General features: G+C 37.6%; 1 protein-coding gene across 1 annotated transcript in view; it reads right to left on the reverse strand.

The window, feature by feature from the left end:
* Positions 1–24,480, reverse strand: part of GFRA1 (GDNF family receptor alpha 1) — a 145,861-nt gene that overhangs the window by 59,224 nt on the left and 62,157 nt on the right. The window lies entirely within an intron of this gene.

The following is a 24,480-nucleotide window of genomic DNA, read 5'->3' on the forward strand; positions in this document are numbered from 1 at the left end:
TTGGCCTCACTAAAAAGGTATTAAAATTGCTGGTAAATTGGAAGGGATACATTTGGCCCATCGCACAAGAACACTGTGAGAACATGTTTACAAAAACTCTAGTTTTGTAAAGCTCTGACATTTTACATTTTTTCCTTGAACAGTATAAATGACATTCAGTGTCTACTTCAAGTAACAACATTTAAATGTAATTTGTGTACTCTGCAGAATATAAAAGCCACATGCCTGTTACTACAGTTTTTAAAGTATGAAAATAGCCCACCCAGACAGAAAGGAAGGCAGGTGCAGCCCCACTCTAAGGCCACCCACAAGGCCTGTAAGCTCCGTGCTTAAAGACACTTTTGCAAGATCTATAGATGCCACCTGAACCCTGGAAGTTTTATGAAGTTTATAAGCTTTGAAGAAGCTGACATAGAATTTAACAAGTGACTGTGAAAGAAACATTTTAAAACAAGGAGTATGGCTCTCACACGCAGGCTCTACAAGGAGTTACAGAAAAAATTAAGCTTAGATAAAAGTTAAGACTATAGTTACACATTTAATTTTGCAATACATTATCCAGATATTAAAACCCAATATATGCTTTGCTTGAAAATGAAGGCAACTGGCATTAGAATGCAAAATTCAATTAAGAATAATCGTAATGCTGCTTTGGATATTAAGAATGCCAACATCATAGAAAATACATTAACTTCTCATTGCTACAGAATTTCCAAGCTTAACAAAACATATTGCAAATATCTAAAACTCTGCAGCAACCTCTTAGGGGAGCTGGCCAAAGATAAAACATCTCAAACAATCTAAAATTCTAGGTTCCTCTTAACAAAAGCTTTTCCTCTAAATCTTCTACCTTTTCCCAAAAACTCACTTCAGTGCAACTCTTCTCCATTGTCCTAACCCTTTGCCTCCCATTGAGGCCTGAGATGATCAGGACATCAGCCTTTTGTCTTTTTCCATGGCAGGAAAAGATGATGTAGGCTGGCTGACATGCTGCACTGAGGTACTGCAATTGCCTGAACTGACTCGCTCAAGATGGGCCTTGGTGCTAGCACACACTTCACATTATACAAATATATCACCTACTACTATTCCATGTATCTTACCTATCCAGAAATAACGCAATGCATAAGTAGCATTAGATTGCTTTGTCACTCTAGCGATATGCTGTTACTATGTTCAGTGGGTTTGTACATTTAACCTTTGTACATTTAACATTCACACTCCAAGTCCTACTCAATCTGTTTCTTGCATAATGAACTGCAACTTTTTGTTTATCATAAATTACAAAATTATAAACATGCAACATTTGACTATAAATTAACAGAGCCAAGTATTTCTTATAATAGCAGCCTACCACAGCTTAAGCAACACCAGATGCAGAAAAGATGAGATATCCAAAATATAACGCTCTCATAAAATTGTAACATTTTTATAAAAAATGTTGTACTACATTAACATACAACTATAATCTTAACTATGAATTTTCAAAGTTTTTTTAATACAGTATATAGAATTATATGTTTAGTACAAATATAATTACTATGTAATCTGCAGGGCATATAATTATGCAATATATGAATAGTACATGCTAATTAGTATGTGATTGCAGGGTAATTACATGGTTATTTGTGCCTGGGAGTCAACTGCTGAATTCCACTCTTTAAAACAAGATTCTGTGGAAGACCTCCGGATGGAGCATTGCAGTATGAACAGACATCAGCTTACTGTATGATATATTATAGCATATCCAGCCCCAGAGCTGGACACAGCACTGCAGGTAGGGTCTCATGAGAGCTGAGTAGAGGGGGAGAATCCCCTCCCTCGACCTGCTGTCCATGCTTCTCTTGATGCAGTCCAGGACACATCAATTGGCTTTCTGGGCTGGAGTACACATTGATAGCTCACAGGCAATCTTCCACCTTCTAATACCCCCAGATCCTTCTCCTCAAGGCTGCTCTTAATCCATTCTCCACCCAGCCTGTATTTTCGCATGGGGTTGCTTCAGCCCATGTGCAGGACCTTGCACTTGGCCTTGTTGAACTCCATGAGGTTTGCACAGGCTCACCTCTTGAGCCTGTCCAGGTCCCTCTGGATGGCACATCCCTTCCCTCCAGCATGTCAACCCCACCACACAGCTTGGTGTGCTCAGCAAACTTGCACTCAGTCCCACTGTCCATGTCACTGACTAAGATGTTAAACAGTGCTGGTCCCAATACCGACCCCTGAGGAATGTTACTCGTCACTGCTCCCCACATAGAGCCGTTGACCACAACTCTTTGAGTGCCACCATCCATCCAATTCCTTATCCACTGAGTGGTCCATCCATCAAATCCATGTCTCTCCAATTTAGAGGCAAGGATGTCATGTTGGACAGTGTCAGATGCTTTGTACATGTCAACTCTGAACATGGATCAGGTTTTTTTTGGTTTGTTTTGTTTTTTAAACTGGCCCTGGCTGTAACATGCCACTTGCCTTTCTCTTTTGATACATATGTCTCTAGCTATTGTTTCTGGCATATTTATCATCACATTATACAATTTTTTTTTACTTTTTAAAACCAAGACTAATATACAACACAGAAGTGGTACGCATCAACTGCATCTGAATTAAACAAGACTGTCTAAACCAACTCTTCTCATTAATGCCAACTTCTTTCAAGCTTTTAAATCATGTTTAATGCAAAATTTACAATCCAGAACACACTTTATGCTTTATTTTTATTGCATAAGTACGGCATAACTATTCCTAAATCCTGTAGTAACTACGAACAGTTAACAATACTGAGAGTGTTTCTGAGGATTACTTACGCAGCAGTAATACATAAGGTCAAAATTTCACCCAGCTTCTGTTCTGCAAAGCTTAAATTATTAAGACAGGCGGGAGTTTGGCTCTTACTAGGTACTGACTATGTTAAGAGCAAATGGATCTAATCTAGAGCTGCTTTTCCTGCCAGCATCCTTTGGGAAAGGCTTGTGTAAGGAGATCCTTTTTCAGTTCTCTCTTGGGGCACTTGGATATGGACTGAGGGTGGTCAGAGCAGCAGCCTGGGACAAATAATGATTCCTTCCCCCCACCATTTCCCCACCCAGAGCTTCCTCTCTCCCAAGTCCGCTTTGCCTTGGGCCCATTCTAGAAATCTCTGCCAAAACATGCAGCTCTCCACTCCTGCCAAATCACTGCAGACTCCAAGGCAAGTTACTATCAGGCAGGTGATAAGTGATGCCTCATGCCTGTGTGCGAGGCACTGGTTTGCACCGGCGGCAAGGGGCCCAGCAGAGCAGATCTGCAAACACCAGGATGCTGCCTCTCATCAAAAGTCACCAGCAGCTGTGAGCTGCTTCCCTGATATGGGTGCTGCCCTGATGCAGTGCAGGCAGAGTCATGGTAGAACACAGCCAGAGCCAGCAGCTGCTGCTTTGGTGGGAAAGCAGCAGCTCCCAACATCCATAGAGCTAGGATGCCTAAAAACATCCTCCTACCTGCCAGTTTGCTGTACACTATGAGCAAAAACTCTGGGACAGCAATAATTGCCTTACTGATACTAACTTACCTCTACATGGATCACCTGCTCACAGCTCTTCTAGCGTGAGTTTAACACTTGCATCCAAGGTGAGATGTTTGTTCTGATAAGTTTTACTGATAAAAAGCAGGTGTTGTATTATAGTATAAGGTGTAACCACTTTGATATTTGTCATCTCCTGAATGCCCCCCCCACACCCTCCCCCAACACTGTTACGGCTGCAACAGTTCTGGACTCAAGCTCCCATACAACAGCAGAAAGAAGCCAGCCAAACGCTCCAGTCTTTTATCCAGAGATGTTTCTAAAGTTTTAATTGGGCTTCCTCTGCCCTGTGTGATCTTCCTTATGTTTCAGCCTCAGTGTCTTCACCTCAATCTTTCATCTCCCTTGCATTTCCATTTCTATTTCATTTCTGCACCTACTGAGCCTTTGGCTGTCTCCTCAACTCCTGTTAACCCCATGGTGCACAAGAAGGGATTCTCAGTGGATATTGGGAGCTTCTTATTCATGCTCCCGCTAGATGGAAGGAGTGAAAAAACTATTACTTGTTCTATAAGATTCTTATTAAACAGCAAAATGGACACTTAGTTTTCAATTTTCTTACAGCACATAAAAAGCAATTTACTGAGGTTGCCATTAAAATTACCATTACTATTTGCAAGTAATTAGCATTAGTAGGTTTTCTACGGGTTTTAGTGAAGGGAATGCTGTAAAGAGAGCTGTAAATGTTAATGTGATGGAAGGCAAAAATTACAAAGTGTTAGAGGTGACCACATGGGCATGGGCCTACTCCAACACAGGTGCAGAATATGGCATATAGGAACCAAAAACTGACCAGAATAAAGAGGAGAACCATGATCCCACTTCAACAAAAGTGCTGCTATGGGGTTCACCAAAGTACTTCTGCTTTGTAAGAATAGATTAAAAAATAAGGAAAGCATGGGAAATATTGTCATCTGCATCTTAATGGATACAAATAAACTACCATTTTCCTGGACAAATTATTTCTAAACCCAAATGGCAGAGAAAAAACGAGTCATCCCCAAGAAATCATGAGACTGATACACATACATGTTATTGAGAGGTTCTACTTGTCTTCTACTCAGCATTTAAAGAACAATGAGGCCTACTTCAAACATTTTCCATAATCATAACAAGCAGGTGCTTCACTTTTTAAATTAAAGCCAATACATTATCAGCTATAACCAGGGCTTTCAGAGTACTACCAAATACGACAAGATGAATGTTGAAATTACAATTGATGGCAGCAGTAGGTACACCAGGTGACAAAGATGAGACTGACTCCTGTGTGCAGAAGGGCACACCCAGGGCCAGAGCAACAAAAGGACCTAAACAAACAAAACTGCGTAAATTGAGACTTTAGGTTCCTGAGATGAAAGCTGGAACATTTTACATTTCTGGTCACTCATGTAAGTCTTTGATAACACAAATTCCACAGGTCCCTAAAATGATTTTCTGAATACACCCATAAATCTACTTGAGGAGTTAAAGACCATCTCCTATCCAAGCCCTATCTAGATCAAGAACATTTTACATTGTCTAGTATGAACCAACAGACATGATTTGAAAGTGTTCCATCACTCAGCTACCATGTTATGCACAACTGCTATGCCCAAAGTATTTTTCAAAATACTCTGGCCTTTGTTTTTATGAGACTCCACTGGTGAATTGTCAGTCGGGATCAAGAAGACTTTGGTTCAATGCCTTCCTGACCTGGAGACTCAGAACCACTGTTCTCATTTCTCAGAAGGGTTCTCAAACCATCTCACTGTAGAGTGTTCTCAAGAAGACGCATGGGAAATAGTGTGTATTGCAAAACACAAGAGAGAGCAGGATGCTTCAGCCCAAGGATGAGAGCTCTCCCTGGGAGGCAGATTGCTGGGTTCTGGCCTGCACCCAGGAAAGAGAGATATTTCTCTTACAAGAGCAATGACTGGAAACAAGGATTCCCTCTCTGAAGATGACTCTGTTAATTGTAAGTCTGCAGAGGCGTGATCCCACTTGTGCTCTCTTCTTCTAATCCCTTCTAAAAACACATAACCCTTTCTATACCACAGCTTCTACCCTTCCTTCCAGACCAACCTACTGCCTAATCCACAGGGTGCCCTCCCAGGCTTTGTGAAAACCCATAGAGAAGAGCACAGAGCAAAGGCATCCCACTTCCTCAAAGACTATTCTGATCACTAACTTAATGACTAAAACACCGTGACATTTTCTGCTAGATGCCCATTAAAAGAAGAGTGGCTCTCCACTCCCAGGAGCATACGCTGATTGCTGTCTGGACAGATGCACCTGCCCAAGGCTGTGAATCTGGCTCCTCAGGTACAAAGTCCTCCAACAAATCTCAGCTTCTGTATTTCTTATTGTCCATCTAGATACTTATTGTGCAGGGTTTTTGCTGGGTTTTTCTGGTTAGTTGGTCAGTTTTGTTTTTTTTTCCTCTGATACTGTCAGTCTTTTCTAGGGAGGAATGGGGAAAGGCTGAGCAGAAAACTCAGAGGTGTCTGAGCCCTGCAGGTTGGCTGAGGGACATCTGCTCGACCTATAGGTTATGTAAGAGGAAAGCCATCCTATAGTGAACTGGTTTAAATTTTAGTTCCACAAGAGCAGGGAGGGAGAGGAAACCCAGCTCCCCAGCACTAACAACATTGTGGGCTGCTCCTGAAATTCCTTGTCTTCACTTACACAAATATCCTGATCACCTTTCATTTCTGCTACAAATCTAATAAAAGGTTATGCTAGGGTCCCTAATTTTCCATGTGGCACTGAGGACAGCAGCTTTGCATTATACTGATGCCAGCATAGTTAAATCCATTTTATTCACTAGAGTTATTCTGAATTTTCAATAATCTAAGTTCAAGAATTTGGTTCTTTAATGCTACTTTTGCTTCTTTAGTCCAAGGTATCTCACGTAGGAGGCAGAAACATATGAATAAAATCAGAGGCTGCTAAACAAAGAAACTGCCAATTGTTGCAAACGGATCCAGACACTGTTTCTCACATTACTGCACCAATGATTTCAGTTCTACCCTAAAGACTTTTAGGGTGTAAAGGTCATTTTAACATATCTACACTGTACTAGCATTAGGGATGGATTATGCATGACTGGGACCATATACAGAGTATATTTTTTTCTGAGGGAGTGATCTCAGTCATTCCATATACAATTCATGCTCTGTACTGACTCAGAGGCTGGTTTTGTGATGTGGAAGGCTATCGCCACGGTTTCAGCTGAGTTCTTCTAATTAATTTCCCTTTAAAATATTCAAAGTGAAAATGTGTTACTGCATATGCTCTCATGTTATACAGTTCAGTATTTTATTATTAGCTAAATACTAAGTCAACAGAATTGAGAGAGAACTAGTGCACACAGAAATACAGAATAAACCTGTGAAAATATTCAAACCTACACGGTTGCCATGAGAAGTGATTTACTGCATGCAAGTTCTCAAGACACAGTAAGTGACTGTTTACCAAAGTCATGCCAATTTACAGGGCAACTTTCAGCATTTCTTTTTATTACTGCAGAATTGAATTCACAACTTGTTTCCTCTTTTCCTCAGACTTGATTAATTACCGTGTTAACATAACTACTGTTCTCCTGCTTATAATGGGCTCCCTCTAAAGTGCTGCCCCAGCAAAATAAACCAGGAGAAAGCTTCTAGCTCTTTGCTCTAGCATTGCAATCCTCTCTAATCTCACTATTTTTTAAATTTATGTTCCATTCCAATAAAGCTTGTGTGAATACTATAGCAAATCAGATAATACCAGGTTATGACCCTTGTAATTGATCCTTCAAGGTTCTTTTTGCCTTTTTCCAGTTGACGTGGTAAAAATTACATTTAGATGTGCTTGTTGACACTTGAGAATTCACTTTGTTGGTCATATACACTGTTTCAGAGAGATCACATTACATAATGATGTATTTCTAGTGCTATATTTCTTCTATACCTACAACCCCATTAAGCGGTAAGCAAACTTCCCGTGGGGCTGTAAGACTACAAGTATCAAGGGGGCAATGCTCCCATACTGTTCAGAGGGAGTATAGCTGCAGAAAGTATTCCATGAGAATACAGGGTTAAACATTAGCTGCTATTTTAAAATATAATGAAATAAAAAAAAGAAAAAAGCAGCTTAAAATAAAAAGTTAAATTTTCATTTGTAGAAAAATACACATTTTGATGAACACAGACCATGTATGCAGGCACTGGAAATCAGTTATCTATAGCAACGGTTTCTGTATCACATGACCACTAGAATAAAATGATTAATTGGACTGTCTCAGTAAATGCGATCATTACACTTTTAATTAACCTTTTCAACCTCTTGCACCTTTTAGTTTTCTTATACATGAGATTTTTTCAGTTTTCCAGATATTATGCTTGACTAAGCTTAAAACAATGCAGAGTTCTGTTAGAAAGATAAGAAAAACAATTGAAACAGCTCTTACTGTTCCTAATAAGAAAATACCACTGATACCGTCATCATAAGGGTAGTTATAAATCAGGTGGCGGACAGACATTCTGAACTCTGTGGCTACGTTCCCACCTAATTTTTGTTTTGGCAGCACACTGTTATTTAATGGCTCTGGCTACCAGGAAACTAGCTTTTGAAAATTCTTTCTCAACCTAGTTATAATTACTCCATATAAATCATACAATGATCAATTATAATAATCTTAGCTTCATCCATTATTTAAACTTAGCATTTGAATCTACACAGCAGGAGTGCAGGAAATTCCAAAGTCCTTCTCTGCTCACTAACAACTGCTTTATTCCTGAAGTCATGCCAGTTACAGAAAAGAAGGGGCCAGATATGCTCTTAGCTATGACATCAAAACCTGAAATAACCACAAATTTCAGATGAGGAAAGGTTTTTGGCTCTCAGTATAGTATATTTTCCAACCAAACTAGCTTCCTGTTGTTGAAACTAAATTCAACATGAGATTTTGCTTTCTTTACATTTGTGCACCAAAGTCAGAGTTCTACAATTACATATGCTGACAGCACAGTCTATCATTTTAAAATGGCCTAGATCTTTCTCTCATATATATGCATACAGACACATCTGTATACACACGTGTATATGTACATAGAATGTTTCAATACTATTTAGCTTTATGTCTCATTTCACAAGATAGCTACTTATAGATTTATTTAATAAGCATGAGAAACAATCCAAATGTTTTTGTCCAACTTAAGGCTGATTCTAAGATATCTGAGCTCAGTGCGATATGAACAATAAGTCTGATGGAAGGAGAAAAGACACTTAAAAGAAACGACCTTTCACAATGGCTCAAGCAAGACCTCTAAACATTTTTCCAAAAAACTTTAGAACTATAACTGAATTTTGAATTAGTAACAAGGATTTTTAGAGCATTTTAATAAACTAACTATATATTTTTGACTATGCAAAATATTAAGCTTATGATTACTTTCTTGTACCTTGTCCTATTTCAGTCTCAGCCATAGTATAGGCTATAAAATATAAACACAGGATCTGTTCTGGTGTTTAATATTTTGAAATTTTCCAACACCTTAGGGTTTCAACTACACGCCAAGAATTGCCTTGTCAATAAAGCTGCATTTTTCTGTTTTTCATTTCATTAAACAATTAAGCTGTTAAAATGTGGGAAGTGAACATGTAAAAAGTGTTAGGATATATTAAAAAAAATAAAGTGGTCTTTTTGCACATACAGAACCACACCTCTTCTCAACATCAAAAGCAAGAGTAATAGGTGAACCAAAGGGAAAGAGGTCAAAGTGGAAATGTGAATACTGTCTGACACAACAGGAAAAGGGCTGAGAAAGCCCTCAACTTAGACTATAAATGTACATACAAATGGGCACAACTCCAATACCAGGAACAAAAATATAAATCCCTATGTCCAAATTTGGGCATCACATGAAATTTGTCCATGGCAAAGCACAAGTAGAAGTCTCCATAAATGGTGCATAAGTAAAAGTTAACTGGTAGAATTTTCAAGGTTTGTTTTTTTTTTTTTTTAAAATAAGAGGTGAGTATGACCCACACCAAACTCTTTCCATGAGATATAAAAACTCTTCCTCAAAAGTCTAACCGGGAACTCCATTTAGCTCATGAGATGAATAAATGCATAGTGGAAGAACCAAGGAACTTCTCTGTGCTTCTCAGCTGGACATCCTTTGGTCTGCCCAAAGCCCTAAAAACCTTGAAACATTTAAGATTCAAGCAGAGAAAGGAAATGTCAAGGAAGGAGAACTTACCAGAGCAGGAAGGATATTCTAAAAAGACAATACCTCATGCATGATAAAGCCATCATTCATATTTGATCTTAGAACCACAAGGCTGGAAGGGATTTCAAAAAATAATCCACCATCCTGCCCCACAACAAACCCCGACTGCTGCTTAGACATACCCAAGTCCATAGGACCATAGGGTGTGCATGCAAAAGTGCTGAGGGACCTGGCTAACGTCACTGTGAAGCTGATCTCCCTTTTCATAAGTCTTGTTGACCAAAGGAACCTCCTGATGTCTGGAGTAAAGCAAATGTCACAAATATCTTCAAGAAGGGCAAAGAGAAAGATACAGGTAGTAACAGGTGAGTCAGCCTAACCTCAGTTGCAGGGATGATTATTGAGCAAGCCCTCCTTGAAGCCATATCCATACACATAAACGACAAGGTGATGAAAAACAATCATCATGGATTTAACAAGGCCAAATCAGGCCTGACTGCCTTCTACATTGAGATGACTGGTTTAGTGGACAGAGGGAGGGCAGTGTCAATTTACACTGACTTTAGCAAGCCTTTTGATACAGTCTCCTATTATAATTCTTGCAGACAAATTGGAAAAACAGAGTTTGGATAGGAGGACTACAGAGTGGAAACTGACCCTGTTTTGAGTGGGACCTCAATGACCTCCAAAGGTCTCTTCCCACCTTAATTATCTGCCTAATCTACGCTCTAACCTGTTTTTCAGTAACTCCACAGCCTCTCCAAATAGCTATCCAGTATTCCCTATGCATTCCATTAAAATTTTTTCGTGGTATCTAATCTATCACTTTCTGCAACATAATTCCCCTGTTTCCTACCTAACTTTACTCCTTTCCTCTTAGTAATGGCTTTTAAACTTCTTGAAGACTGTCATTCTCCCATCACTCAACTCTTCTTTTAAGCTAGTCCTCCCCGATCTACTAATTGTCTTCATAACTTGTCATGTTTTCTAGATATCTAAATTTATGCTATTTTATTCTCAGATTTGAAAAAAAATTGAGGTTACCAAAAAGTCCATTGACCAAGAGTTACCGTATGAGTTGTACGCAGGAGATCGCTACAGACAGACAAAACCTGTTAATTTAAGAGTTGCTGAAGCATAGCTTACTCCAGCCTCAAGCAATACCACTGTATGTAGGGATGGTTTACACGCATTGACTGTCTACTGCAGGAGTATATATTAGCTTATCTATGACAGCAGCTTGCTCCTGATGGCTATAACCTGAAAAAAGAGTCAAAGTATATAAAACCTTAGTAGAAAAATTATCCTGCTTATTCTGTGGTATTACTCTTTTGGAAGGAAAATCAAGAGAGGACAGAGGGCTGGAAAAGTGATTGTGAATCAAGTCTGACAACAGCAGCTGATGGGATAAATCAGGAAACATTGAAAGCAGTGAGGAAAGATACTCTCTCCAGCATAACAAGAGGAAAGCTCTACCTTCTATAAAGCTCTCCTGCAACTCCTATCAGGTAGACACGCATGTCTGTGGTGATGACAAAAGTACATTAGCACAAGTAAAAGAAGAGGCTAAAATCATAGGGAAAGCAGCAGAAATGGGGCAGATGCTCAATTAGTGACAGCAGCAGTAGGGGTGGGGCGAAGGTTGCCATCATAGAAGCAGAGAGAGCAATAGAGTCAGAGAACAGCAAAAGTCACAGCAGCTGTGGAGGCACCGAATCACACACACCACACCACACCACACCACACCACCCCCCCTCCTCCCCTTCCCTGCTGCCAGTGAAAACCATTTGGGGCAGTTATCTGGCCTATCTACCAAACAATATGACCCTCATTCCGTTAATCCACCACCAGCTGCTCTTCTTTTTTCTATCAGTTGGTCCCAATGAAATCCTGCTGAATATAAATAAATTCACCATAATGTGAAGAGGGTAACACTAGTAAATCTTGTCTATTCATGGATTTGCTGTGGATCAGCTTCAGGAAGCTTATATGAGCTGCAGTCACTGTTGCTGCTGACTTCATCTTAAGTCTCATTACTGAGGCTTCAAAAGCCAATGATCAAGGAGATTTGTGCATTGAGGGAGGTGGACTTGATGGAACAAGGGAAATAAGATACTTTGGAAATAAGTAACTTAAATGATACTGACTTAGAGATTTAATAATGATTATGATGGTCACTATCCTACTGTGTGTCCAGAAGGTAAAGCAGTACAAAATGAAGGTAAGGCAGCTGTGTATGATGTATGTCACTTATCTACAGGCAAGTGGGGGTTTATTAACTTGAGATCATTATATTATTTAATAAATTAGACTGCACTAATAATTAGACCACTGTCTACTCTAAATTACCTTTTGCTTCCACTTATGCCATGTACAACACGTGGCAATAGACAGAAAGCTGCTTTCTGTTTTGTCTTCAGTGTTCTGATCCCTCTCCCTGAGCTAGTCTGGTTTACTTTTACTTATCTCTTATAAATGTCCAACTTATCTTTTTTTTCAAAGTTAAAAATGTAGTTCTTCCTGAAAAAAGGCAAGCAGAAAATCAAATTATTTTGAATTAATTGTTAACTACATAGGACTCATGACTTTTTTGAGGTGCTGCTCCCATGCCTCAGCTGTCTGTTATTCAGTGTCCAGCCTGAAGCCCACTGAACACAGTATTTTGACTTCCATTTGCTTCAATAAACTCTGGATCAAGGTTCAATAAACTCTGGATCCAGGTTTTATGACCTAATTCAGTTTGTGCTTTAAACCCATTTAAATCAACTAAGCGTTTGATTAAGTGCTATCATGAACTGGGCATCAGCTTACACTCCTTGGCTCCATTTTTAACTCTAAAATACATATGGAATGCATTGGCTTTTATTTAGTGTATGTGTTTACAAATATGTGAATGCACACGTACACAGGAATAAAGTAAAAGCAACTGAAAGAGAAAACCAGTGTTACAATAAAATTAATTATTACAATGTTTGTAATTTACAACAAAAAATTACAACTCTTGCTTTCCAAGCCCCTCGTACAACTGTGAAACTTTCACACATCCAATACAATAGTATAGTTTCCTCTGTAATTCAAGAGTATGAGAAAGAAAGATTAAGAACACTATTGAAATCAACACCAAAACTTCAAAAATAATGAATCATGATTAGCTGTTAAAGCTAGAATTATGTAGAAAGGAGAGATATCCACAGTACAGTAGTGCTCCAGTAAATAAATAAAGCACAAAAGTCCCACATATTTGACATTTGAAGAACAAAACTATCCATCAATGTCTTGGCACGGATCGATCAAACAGAATGCTACTACCGAAAACCTAATAGTATGATGGTAATAATGTAGCCATAAAGCCTCTACTCTATAATTGACTGCTTCCACTTCAAGCTAACATGTCTAAAAGAGTGACTAATGTTCACCTAAAGATTTCACTTGCATTGAATGACAATCAGCTACACCTCATGCTGTTCTCCCTAGATATCTTATGCTGGGTAATTGTTGAGGGACACGAGCCAGAGGGGAAATAGTCTACTTAAATAGGGAAATTTATATGAAGAATGTTATGATAATCTGAAAGGAAAATATACAGTTTCTCATCTGATTGTAAAACACAATGCAATACTTTACTTCAGTAGACACATTCCTTCCCTAAAGCAGAAGCATCAGTAGTGACTCCATAAATAGGTCAGAGTAGGTTTTATATTTCAAACAGGTATCTAAACTTTCAAGCAAGGTATATAAAATACACTGTATGCTTCCCAAAGTTACAGCCTATGTTCTTTGAATAAAGAACATATTTCTGAGAATTTACAGATAGATTCTATGCTTTGGTCAGATTTTCCTTTGGTAGATGGGAAAATAATGCAATTTCACTGAAAGTCAATAGAGTTAATTAGGGTTATAAAACCTAAGAGAACTACACACTTCAATTACATGATTTGTCTTTATAACTTCTGTGATCTTACAGAGTGGACTATCTTAAAAATAGTATGAGATAACACACAGTTTATGTAGTTTTAATTCAGGAGATTAAGATAAACCTAAGCATATTTTTGTACTTTTCTGAATGAAAAAAACCTGAAGCACTGAAGAATCACTTTGGGTTTTTTTAATTTTTTGAGGCCAGAATGAGAAATTTAAATTTTCTTTGTAGGTTTCACTGCAGATAAAAATATATTTATAATTAAAATGTTTGGAACTCTCTAATGGACCATGAGTTTGAGTTAAATTGCTCTGTCGCCTTTGATATATACTTAAAGGTAATTGGCTAGTCTTAGTGATGTATTTTTAAAGAGCTACCTATTGATTAATAATGATTCAGTATTAATATAACCACTTTGTGTGGATCAAGAAACTTCAATAGCAGAAACCCATATTTATTCACAAATTAACTGGATATAGATCTGTTGCTTTAAGCCAAATGGGGTGTGTTCACTCATTATTTTACAAGAGGAATGAAATAACTGTAACAGTGAAGATTAAAGCAAAACTTGGGTTTATATTTTAGCTGCATACAATGGATAAAGTTCATGCTTTTATGCTCTTGCAGAATGCATAAAGAAAGGACACAAAAGCAAAACTCCCACCTGCGGGAATCCATGAAACAGTAGTTTTGTACTTTGGGGGCCTTTGCTCAAATGCGGGACAAAATGAAATGTATAGTACAAACAGGGGTGTTTTCTTCTCTTTTATTAATCCAGTTAAATATGGATTAAACCAGTAAATGATCTTGTATTCTGATCCATATAGCCAGAGCTCGTACAGTCACACTCATCTCACTGTCACCTAACAGGGTGCATAAGGACACCGAGGTTTGCTGATTTATAGAGATACTTGAAAATAATACCCTGGCCTGCATGCGGTGAGCCATCACACAAATATATAACTGAACATGAAAAACCTGCTTGCAGATGAAAGTTATCTACCTGAGACTACAGTGTGCATTCACACAATGTATGTAAATGTGCGAGAAAAAAACTCAGTTACTTTCCATAGGAAATGGCAGAAAAACGAGTGTTGTGCCTTCCTTTTGCAAACACTAATGAATAAATTCAGGAAAGGCCCATTGTCAAGTATTTACCAAGCAGTTCAAAACCTGTATTGTGCTGTGAAATCTTAACATGATCAGAGAAATTCAAGGCTGGAAGGAACTGTAACAGCTATCTAGTTCATTCTCCTGCAGTAAAACAAACTGAGCCCATTCTTTGCAAAATATCTGCCTATATCTCCCAGTGGAGGGGATACTACAGCCTCCAGGGTATTACGTACAGTGCCTAGTTATTCTTTACATTAGATTTCTTTTCCCTAATATCTAACCTAAACATCACATACTACAATTCAGACCAACTGACAATTACCCTGTCACAAAGGATATTAGACTGCTTTGACATTTGTTCTTAATGAATCCACACTGACCCTCCTTATCACCTTACATCCCCTGGATGCTTTTAAATCAATTTTTTTAATACCCTATTCTATCATCTTCCAAGCACTGAGTTTGGAACTGGATCGTAATTCCCTGGGCCTTTTTCCTAGGTTTATTTTATTGATAGGGCGTGTGTGTGTGTGTGTACATATATATATTTTTATTTTTTTTAATAAGGTGGGTACTATGTTAGTCTTTCCCCAGCCCCCTGGGTTCCCCTCTTTCTTCCATGAGTTCTCAAGGATAATTGCCAATGGTATAGCGACAGCTTCAGCTTGTTTAAGCACTCTAAAATGAATTTCATCAGGCTTTTGGAGTATTTTCAGGCCATCAGAAGGAAAACCCTAAAATTTCTTGTGTGTTTTTCCTTTCTATTCAAGACACAATTTAACTTGAAAATAAAAAGGAAATATAAATCTTTAACTTCTCTCTTTTTGGTGCCACATCATGTGATAACATACCATATGTTACAGGTCAAACATCTTAAAACTGCCTTCCTAAATTGCTTGACGAGTTATGTTGAATTCTTTTTAGACAATCTTTTATGAGTAGAGAATACTAGTTCTCAAAGTCAAAATTCTGTCTTTTCATCTCCAATATATACACATCAGAGGAAGTGAGGCCTAAGGTATTGGCAGTCTTCAGTTGTTTTTTCTACTCTGGAGAATAAAAACAAACATGCACCCCAACTGAGAAGTTAAACCAGATTTCTGGTGACTTTGTCTCACCACAGTGTCCCAGAGAAGTAGAAGCATTCTGATAAATTAGACTCTGAAACAGAGCAAAGTTGGCCAAAACTTTATTACTGTTATTTCATTTATTATCAAACGCATAAGTGGATAGCCTTTCTTTTCAAATTAACTAAAGCCACCTATGGCAAAACTAGGATCTTTCAATGTGCACTCACATCTCTATTGCTTCAAAGCCCCAAGCTATGAGCAAAGTGTCCTTATTCAAAAGAGACCACAAAGCCACCAGATTAGGACAACCTATCCACCACCAGTTGCCCCATCACCTTCTTAAACTTGTATCCGACCACCAGAAGCAATAAAATAAGGACCTCTTGAGTCTCAAATTCATGAAACAGCTTACCTTCCTATTTTCCTGGGAAGGAAGCTGGAATCTCTTAACCTCTCTTATGGTCAACATATGGGCAAACTATATGAGCTAGGACAACAGTGGCTAAAGGCTACTGTATAAAGAATGTGATACGGCTGAAGAAACACAGCAAATCCAGATGGAGTCTCAACAATGGGAAGCAAGACAGCACAAATAAAATCACTCACTGCCCACTGCAAAGATGGTACCTGAGTTGCGATCCCCAGTGCTACATGGCTGTGTATACAGCAAGTCAAAGACTTCCACAACGTGTAGTTTACATTCAGATCAGCAAGGGACTTTTTCACAGCACCTGTCCTCAACAAAACTAGATGATTTGTTGAGCCTTACAGATAATAGGGCCTCTTCTACCTGTTCAGGAAAGTAGTGAAAACAACTGGACTAGAGGAGCTAATCAGCGCCCCAAAGCTCTATTCCCACCGAGCTGTCAGTCAGTCAGAGCCTGGGGAGCTCCAAACCCACTCTCCTAGCATTTCCTGTTCATCTATAAAATCGCACAAAGCTAGTGAAGGGACAGTTCTGGGAGCATCAGTTTCCATTTCCGAAGGGCTCCTGGAAGAAATGTCAGTCTGCTCAGCATTCAGCCCCTGAGTCATAGGAAGCTGAAAAGAGCTGGGTTCAGGGAATACTGCGTCAAATGAAATGTCATCTATGGCCTTCAGATGAGGCCCATAGCCATTAAATGATCCCCAAAGTGCAAAACTATGGAAAGCCTATTACAAACAAAGGAGATCTAGTTCCTGGATGAAGCACTTTGTCCTTCCCTAATCAGTAGTTCTTTTCAAGGCAAATTACAGTGTTGGGATAAGGCTACTACTATGTTAGAATGGCTCTTAGAAGAGTTCCCTTCTCTGAGTTTGCAAAAGATTAATTAAGATCAATAACTGGGTATTCACTCCACATTATGGTAGACCATGCCATCTCAATTCCACAGCTGGATCACTCAGGCTTCTGAAGCAACAGCATGAAGGAGAAAGTAAAGGGAGCACAGTTTACTATAATTAACAATTTACTGTGGATCTGCATGTCTTAAAGCTGCAACTACTGCAGAAACAACACAAGGATTAGCTGCTTCAACATACAACTTGCATAAAATTTCCCTATTTTATTTGTTTCCTAAGAATTAAGGTCATTTTTGCCTTTCTGTAAAAAATTAAATAGTCAACTTATCTAGTTTTCATCTAAATATTTCTGTAAAACTCATTAATGATTGGGCTGCTTCTGCAAAAGATCAATTTGTATGTAAAGCTTGTTGCAAAGTTGTGAAGAAGTAACATGGCACTACATCAAATGAAGTTTAACATTTTCCTACTTTCTTTTAACCAATCTCAGAGGTGCTTTACATTTTGCTAAAATATTTTTATGCAATGCAGAATCCTAAGTCACAATGACCCACCCAAATTCCCAACAAGTTAAGCAGATGCATAAGAAGCAATTCAGAAAACAAGCAGTAACACTAAGAAAAAAGCCATTAAACATGCAGAGATAGCTTTTACCAGGGCAAAGGGATAGGTCAAGTTGTGCAAAAAGGAAATATAAGGAGCAGTTTAATGGCTTTAAATGCATCAGTAATTTTACAGCATTTGCTTTTTTTTTTTTAATACTGAAAGGATGTACTCAGTACCTAAAAGCTACTATATTTAACTGGAAAAATGAGTGACCACTATTTACTACTGCAAAATCCAGGCCCTAGGCCCATGACAAGAAATTAGTATTTACTGCAAATCAACCAGTTAAAAGGCTTTCATATATTTAAAATAATTATTTTTCTGAATTTTCATTCAAGATTCCTCATTGTCATTTTTGAGAAATTGCAGAAAATTAATAAGGATCTCTATCCATGGTTGAAAATATTTTTTGTATAACAATGAAGTCATTACTCTTCTTATTTCTGTAAATTCCATGAGAGCAAGAAATAGAAGCACAATAAAAATCTTTTCATAACAGTTGATTAGAAAATATGGCCTGCAGAAAGTCTAGCTCTCTTTGCACTTTGCACATTAAGAATCCAAATACGTTACCAAAGCTGGGATTTTAACCCCCCACAGCTTTAGCACAAAGAAGCACATTAATAAGATACAATTTAGATTTGCATTTTTTAATAAGCAAGGGGATCAAAGAAAATATGAATGCTGAAGGGATGTTAAATCATGTGCAAATTCAAACATCAAGGTATACTACAGAATGAAGACACATTTGCACTAAAGTAAGCGTAGTAAGGTTTTCCAGAAGTTGTCGTGAACAAAATGTTCTTTATGAACTGTTTGCCTGGGCCTAGCATGTCTAGGAGAGAAGTAGATGCATTCAAGTTGCACCAAATATTTTGGGGATTTGCATATGTTAATGGCTGATGGCAAAGCAGCAGGAATGGTGGAGGACCAGCAATGAAAGGATTAATCTTTCTAATAGCCTAGTACTGTTCTCATTAAAGACTCTGGCCTGTTTCTACATGAATATATGAATATCTTGAACTACTATATATTTTCATTCAGACATTAGGATGGCATATCTCATTAAAGGTGACCACACTGTTATAACCTACTGGGAGTAACCACTAGTATGGGAATACCAACCACAAAAAAATGGCTGATGACCTGCCATTAAAAAGGGCTATGTATGCACATCTTCAAATCTCATGAGGCAGCTGAGCTACCTCCCAAATGGCAGAATGCAAACCAGTACCAGCACTTCTGCCATTTGTACATGTCTAGGACAGCTGACAGGTACATAGAGGGAAAAAAGGGCACCAAGAAAACAAGGAGGAAATGGCCTTGACAGGCTAATGACAAACATTCTTTACGGTAAAACTGTTTTACATTTTTTGAAGAATTGAGTTCAGAAGCTAAAGCTGCCTCCAGGCGTGACCAGCATTTACTCATCAGATCACCACAGGCCTTGATGACCTTGGCAATCTTACAAGGATCATATTTTTACATGGATGAACAGTTCCTGAAAAATTTCTCCAAACAGGATTTCTATCAATGTCAGGCACACTTGTCTCTTCATTCTACTTCCCTTTCCTTGATTAAACATATTTATAGTGAACATTTAAGAGAGAAAACCAAATCTTTGCTAACATACAGGTTTAATAAAATTAAATCAATCAATCACAGAACCAAATATAGTGTTTGCAGTTACCACACTCTTCACTGCTTACATTCTTTGTCCCTCTGTCTATCCTACTGTTTTGCTTTGTAAGTTCATCAGGATAGAGTTTATCTTGTATTCTGTGTTTGCGTACAGCCTGGCAGAATGGTACCTCGTTCCCAGTTGGCTCTTGAACATTATGTAATAAACATGATGCATATGTGGATCATCTCCAACATTCTTACAAAGAATTACAGAAGATATTATCTTTTGAAGGAATCGCTTTCAACACTTCAGTGTCAGTGTGCAGCAATGGTGTACACTTACTGTAAACTTCCAGTCTAGGAGTTTCCCATTAATTTTGAGGGTAAAATGCTCAATGTAATTGGAGTACACAATAAACTATATTCTCTGCTTGCAATTAGACTCAAAAATCCAGAGTAACTTTGTTGCTTCACTGAAAGATGTCAAATTCTGTGTCATTTCACAACCTTCTCCCATCTTCAGAAGAGACCAACACAGAACAAGAAATCTGATCTACAGCTCTTTAAGCATCACACAGAAAAAATGAAAATGGTATTTATTCTTTCTCTGCATAAATAATGCATAATAGAAATCTATCTATTAAGTTGGAGATGAAGTCTGTTCTAGCACCCATGGAGGAGCCTCTACTCAAACACAAATACTGAATTTATAAGCAGAATTCAAGATTTAGTTCTTAATTACCATTTCCTGTCTTGCCTCCATCTGTACTAACATCAAATTGATACCATGGCACATACATACCTATCTTGCTACAGTGGAGCTTAATGGAGAGGGAAAAGGTACAAAAATGTCCTGGAAAGCAGCTGTTATTGACTGCTGTCAGACAGGGATAGATGAACATCTGATTCACAGCAGAAATCTTTCTATTCTTAAATTCCTAACACGTGCATAAATTGTAAGAGGCTGAACAGAGCAATTACTCTGTATATGAACATTATGATTTTTTTTTTAGTGGAAAATAAACTCAGAGAAAAACATCACCAGAAAAACTTTTAAAAACTTTCCCCAATCATTGCTAATTTTGAACAATGTATTTATTAAGTCATGTTTTCAGTCACAGAAGTACAATAACAAATGGACAAATCTGCTGCTTTGAAAGCAATAAATGAGTTAAACTTCTCAATTCAACAGTTCAGCTAGGGCCCTGTGAAAATTTTAAAGCTTGGCTGCCTGAATGTAAGATGGCAAGGGTATCACATGGCACAATAATCATCCTGGATACATACTGGAATTACTCACTGGGACAGATATATCAAGCTTTATTGAGTTGGTAAAAACAAATGGCTATAAAGATCAACTTTGGTTTATGAATCTGGCCCATAGAAAGAAAGAAACATTTATTCAAATCAGTTTCCAGCACAATAGCTGAAAGCAAGCAACAGACAATAAAACAAATTGGTGCTTGATCTAGTACTATTCTCTATATTTTAAATATTTTGTAGTACGCACTGTTATATATGTCTTATTCAAAAATTGCTCCATTTAACTGTTGAAACTACACACTATGATGTTAACGCCAAATCTTAACAAAAGCTGTTTTGGATCAGCCAAAGGGGAGAACAAAAAACCCCACAAAATTCTAATTTTCTGTACAGCACTGTCACTAGATATATAGCATGGATACTGAATTGTAAATTAACTAGAATAAAAGAATCACTCTTTTAATGAGTGTAATATATCATGACAATGTCAATTTGATTAATGTAATGGGGCCACATTTCAGAAGAAGGAAATTACAGGTCGTTAGGGTAACTTAAAATTCTGTTATAGATTTGAATGATTTTCTTCATTTTGCTAAGAATTTATCAAATATTTTTCTTTGAATATCTTCTGTTTTTCTTTAAAGTCTCACACCATTCTTGCCTCTAGCCAGTTTTAACTCAGAAACTGACAAGTGTGAGTCGTAACGCTTTATCTGGTTATACAATATCTGGATCGATTAGAAAAGCAAAAAAAAACTTGTGAATCTACTATGGAAATAACTTTTTTTTATTAATATAATTATACAAACATATCTCTTTTTATTAACATAGATTTTTGTAAACATACAGTTGGGTAACTTTTGTGCCTTGGAGATACAAACAAAAAACGACAAGCAAGACAAGGCACAAGAGTTCATAGGATGAAAACTAAGATTTTGGAGGCAGAGAAGGCAGCTTAGTGAAAGTACAATATAAAAGAACAGATGAAAAGCAAAACAGAAGGATGTGATAACATGGGGAGAGGCAGTTTGGGCAGAATATGTATATAGGGGAGAGTGAGAGCAACTGAGATTTAAAGGTAGAGACAAAGAGCTTGAATGTGATCTGGTAAGAGATAAGAAGATCTAAGGAAGCACAAAGCTTACAAAAACAAAAAAACCACTAGCCTGTCAAAAATGAATAATTTCCTATGTTTCTACTCACAGAGTTTTCAAAAATTATCTGGATGCAAGGAATGAGATTTTCCTCACTACTGAGGATGGCAGAGAGCATTAATATAAACAGAGGGGAAGCATGGAGCCATCAGGATCGCCGAAGATGACCCAGAAGACAGTGACAGATGGATAAAGAGGACATCCAGTCATATGCACCTATGCAAATGTTTTCTTTTGGGGGCAGAGAGGGGGCCTACTACTTTGTCTTTAGCAAACACAGGAAGGCATAAAATGAGATTTCTGTAAGTCCAGTCATCTCAAGTCACAGTGCAAAAGAAATGTGTCAGTTAAAACCAATTCAGATCACATCATGTTGGTACATTAAATACTTGAGTGCTATCCTGCACTTGGAAGGCTGCTGTAGAGGGTGGCTGCTTTGCATGCTATACAACCTTTCTGCCCAGCCCACAGCACATCTCCCAAATACAGTCTGGTTTCAGCATGGGGCACAGAGTTTTGGAATCTTTCTGTGGGATTATTTTGCCCCATTATACACAGTTGTTTTAAAGTAAAATTAAATCATCTCTTGACTCAAGCTACCGAAAAAAAAAGACTGATGAAATCCAGCAAGTTGAGGATGAGATTTCATTACGGATTTCTGCAAAACCTGGTTTGTATTTGATTTGAACCAGGCAAATCATAGTTCAAATCAACAGATCTAAACAGTTTTTTATATTTGGTGTTTGACTAATTCTGGTGTTTTAATCATTACATATTTCTTTTTACTACCACAAAATATTAATTAATTTATAATTTACCCTCCTAGTATCTCAGAGGGGCAACATTATAGTTCCAATTTATAGCTATGGAATCTAGGCACAGAAAAAGTATTTATGATTTGGTCAGACCACACATGAAATCTTTGTATTCACAAGGGATTTAAGAGATACCTTGAGCAGAAATCTTAGGTCCTCCACTAATTTCTTAATCATATCCATATTTCCATGCAAAATTTTGATATATCCTAAGGTCTTAGCTGACATTGCAAATAAATGGACCTAGGCATTGTCCCAAGCATTAAAAGAATGGTTCTTTTGTGGGTCTCAAAATCCAAATTCTAATAAAGCTTTTAAGGTCACTTTTTACATTGTTAAGAAATCTTTTTCATGCATTTTAGAGGAAAAAATCCCAACCATTCTTGAATGATATCCCAAGTAAATTTGAAACTTGTATTTTCATCTGGTTAGTGATTCATCAGTCAAAGCCATGTTCCCAGTCTGACAGACTTCCCAGTAACATTTACAGAGGAAGCCAAGGTTAATTTTGTTCAAATGTGGACAGTTGAATTGAGCTCTTACCCCAGTTAAATCTTTTCTTCTTAAAATGGCCATGACAGGTTTTCAGCAAACAACCTTGAAAAGGCTGAACACTTGACTTGCCAGTGGTAAAACAATGATCCATAAACCGTAAACCAATACACAACATTATACAACGTAACAAAGACTACTTTAAGTCTACTTTGCTGTAAGAGTTATATCTCTAAATGTGTTAAAAATCAATGACCAATGTACAGTTTAGAAAAATATATATACTGTCTTTAAGCCACCATACATTTAGAAATTTCAAAGCTGTGGACCACTAGGCATTTAGCCATATATAGATTTATGATGTTCTTATTATGCATACTGTTTTTAATTAGGTATTATTTTAACATGTTCTCTTCGAAAGCATAAAGACATATGTCAATAACAACTATGAATGATTAATTCTTCTGTTATAGGATCTTAATTTACTAAGCAGCTAACATAAATTTGTCTATATTGAGTCCTAGGTATATTACAAATATTATTAGAGGGCCAGGTCACTGTCTACATTAATTTGATAAACAAAGTGATGTTTTTCATTATTAAAATGTGGTTCCCTGAAGTATAGATTAAAAAAGATGAAAGGACACTAAAGAAAACAGAGATCGATGAGATTCAGCTTTGTGCTGCATTGCACAGAAGTAATCCCAATGGCATGCAATCCAAGATGACTTCTGAAAAAACAGATGAAATCTGTCTGAATAGAATAGACCTCCAAAAAAAATACCTCCTTCCATGTGTACATTGTAGTGAGAAACTCAAGGAAGGAGGGAGTTGGGGGAAGGATATCCATCGGCAGAGGTTTGTGAAGCCAAAATGCAGCTTCCGTAGACAGAAATGCCCTGCCAAAAGGTCTGATGGCATCATGTCTGCTCTGCAGGTCTTCAGATATCAGCTCCAGTGCCTAGGGAACAGTCAGTGTCCAAATCAACTAGAGGCATAGAGAACTGAGTGCCTGATAAGTGAAATATGCTCTCAGTAGTACAAAGATACTAAAAGTTCATTAGCATCTGGAAAAACTAGTTCAGTGGGTTTGGATCCTACAGAAATTCATAAGAAGTTAATCAGATTCCTATTTATTACTAATATTCTTCTATGGTAATATTATCAAAAAACTCCCTTAGCGTGCTATTCAATAGTCCAGCTTGGCATGATGTGTTATTTTCTAGCATAGTGTGTCAAACAAACCTACTCTGAAAACTAGAGCAAACTACTTTGTAGCTGAGACATGATCTAAGATATTTCCTCTCATGATCAAAACTCACAGTTACACAGCTGCCACTTATTTTTAAGACTATTCAGTTAAGCCATCCTTGACTTGGAATTAAAAG

This window comes from Strix uralensis, chromosome 7 (genome assembly GCF_047716275.1).
Source record: "Strix uralensis isolate ZFMK-TIS-50842 chromosome 7, bStrUra1, whole genome shotgun sequence".
NCBI lineage: Eukaryota > Metazoa > Chordata > Aves > Strigiformes > Strigidae > Strix > Strix uralensis.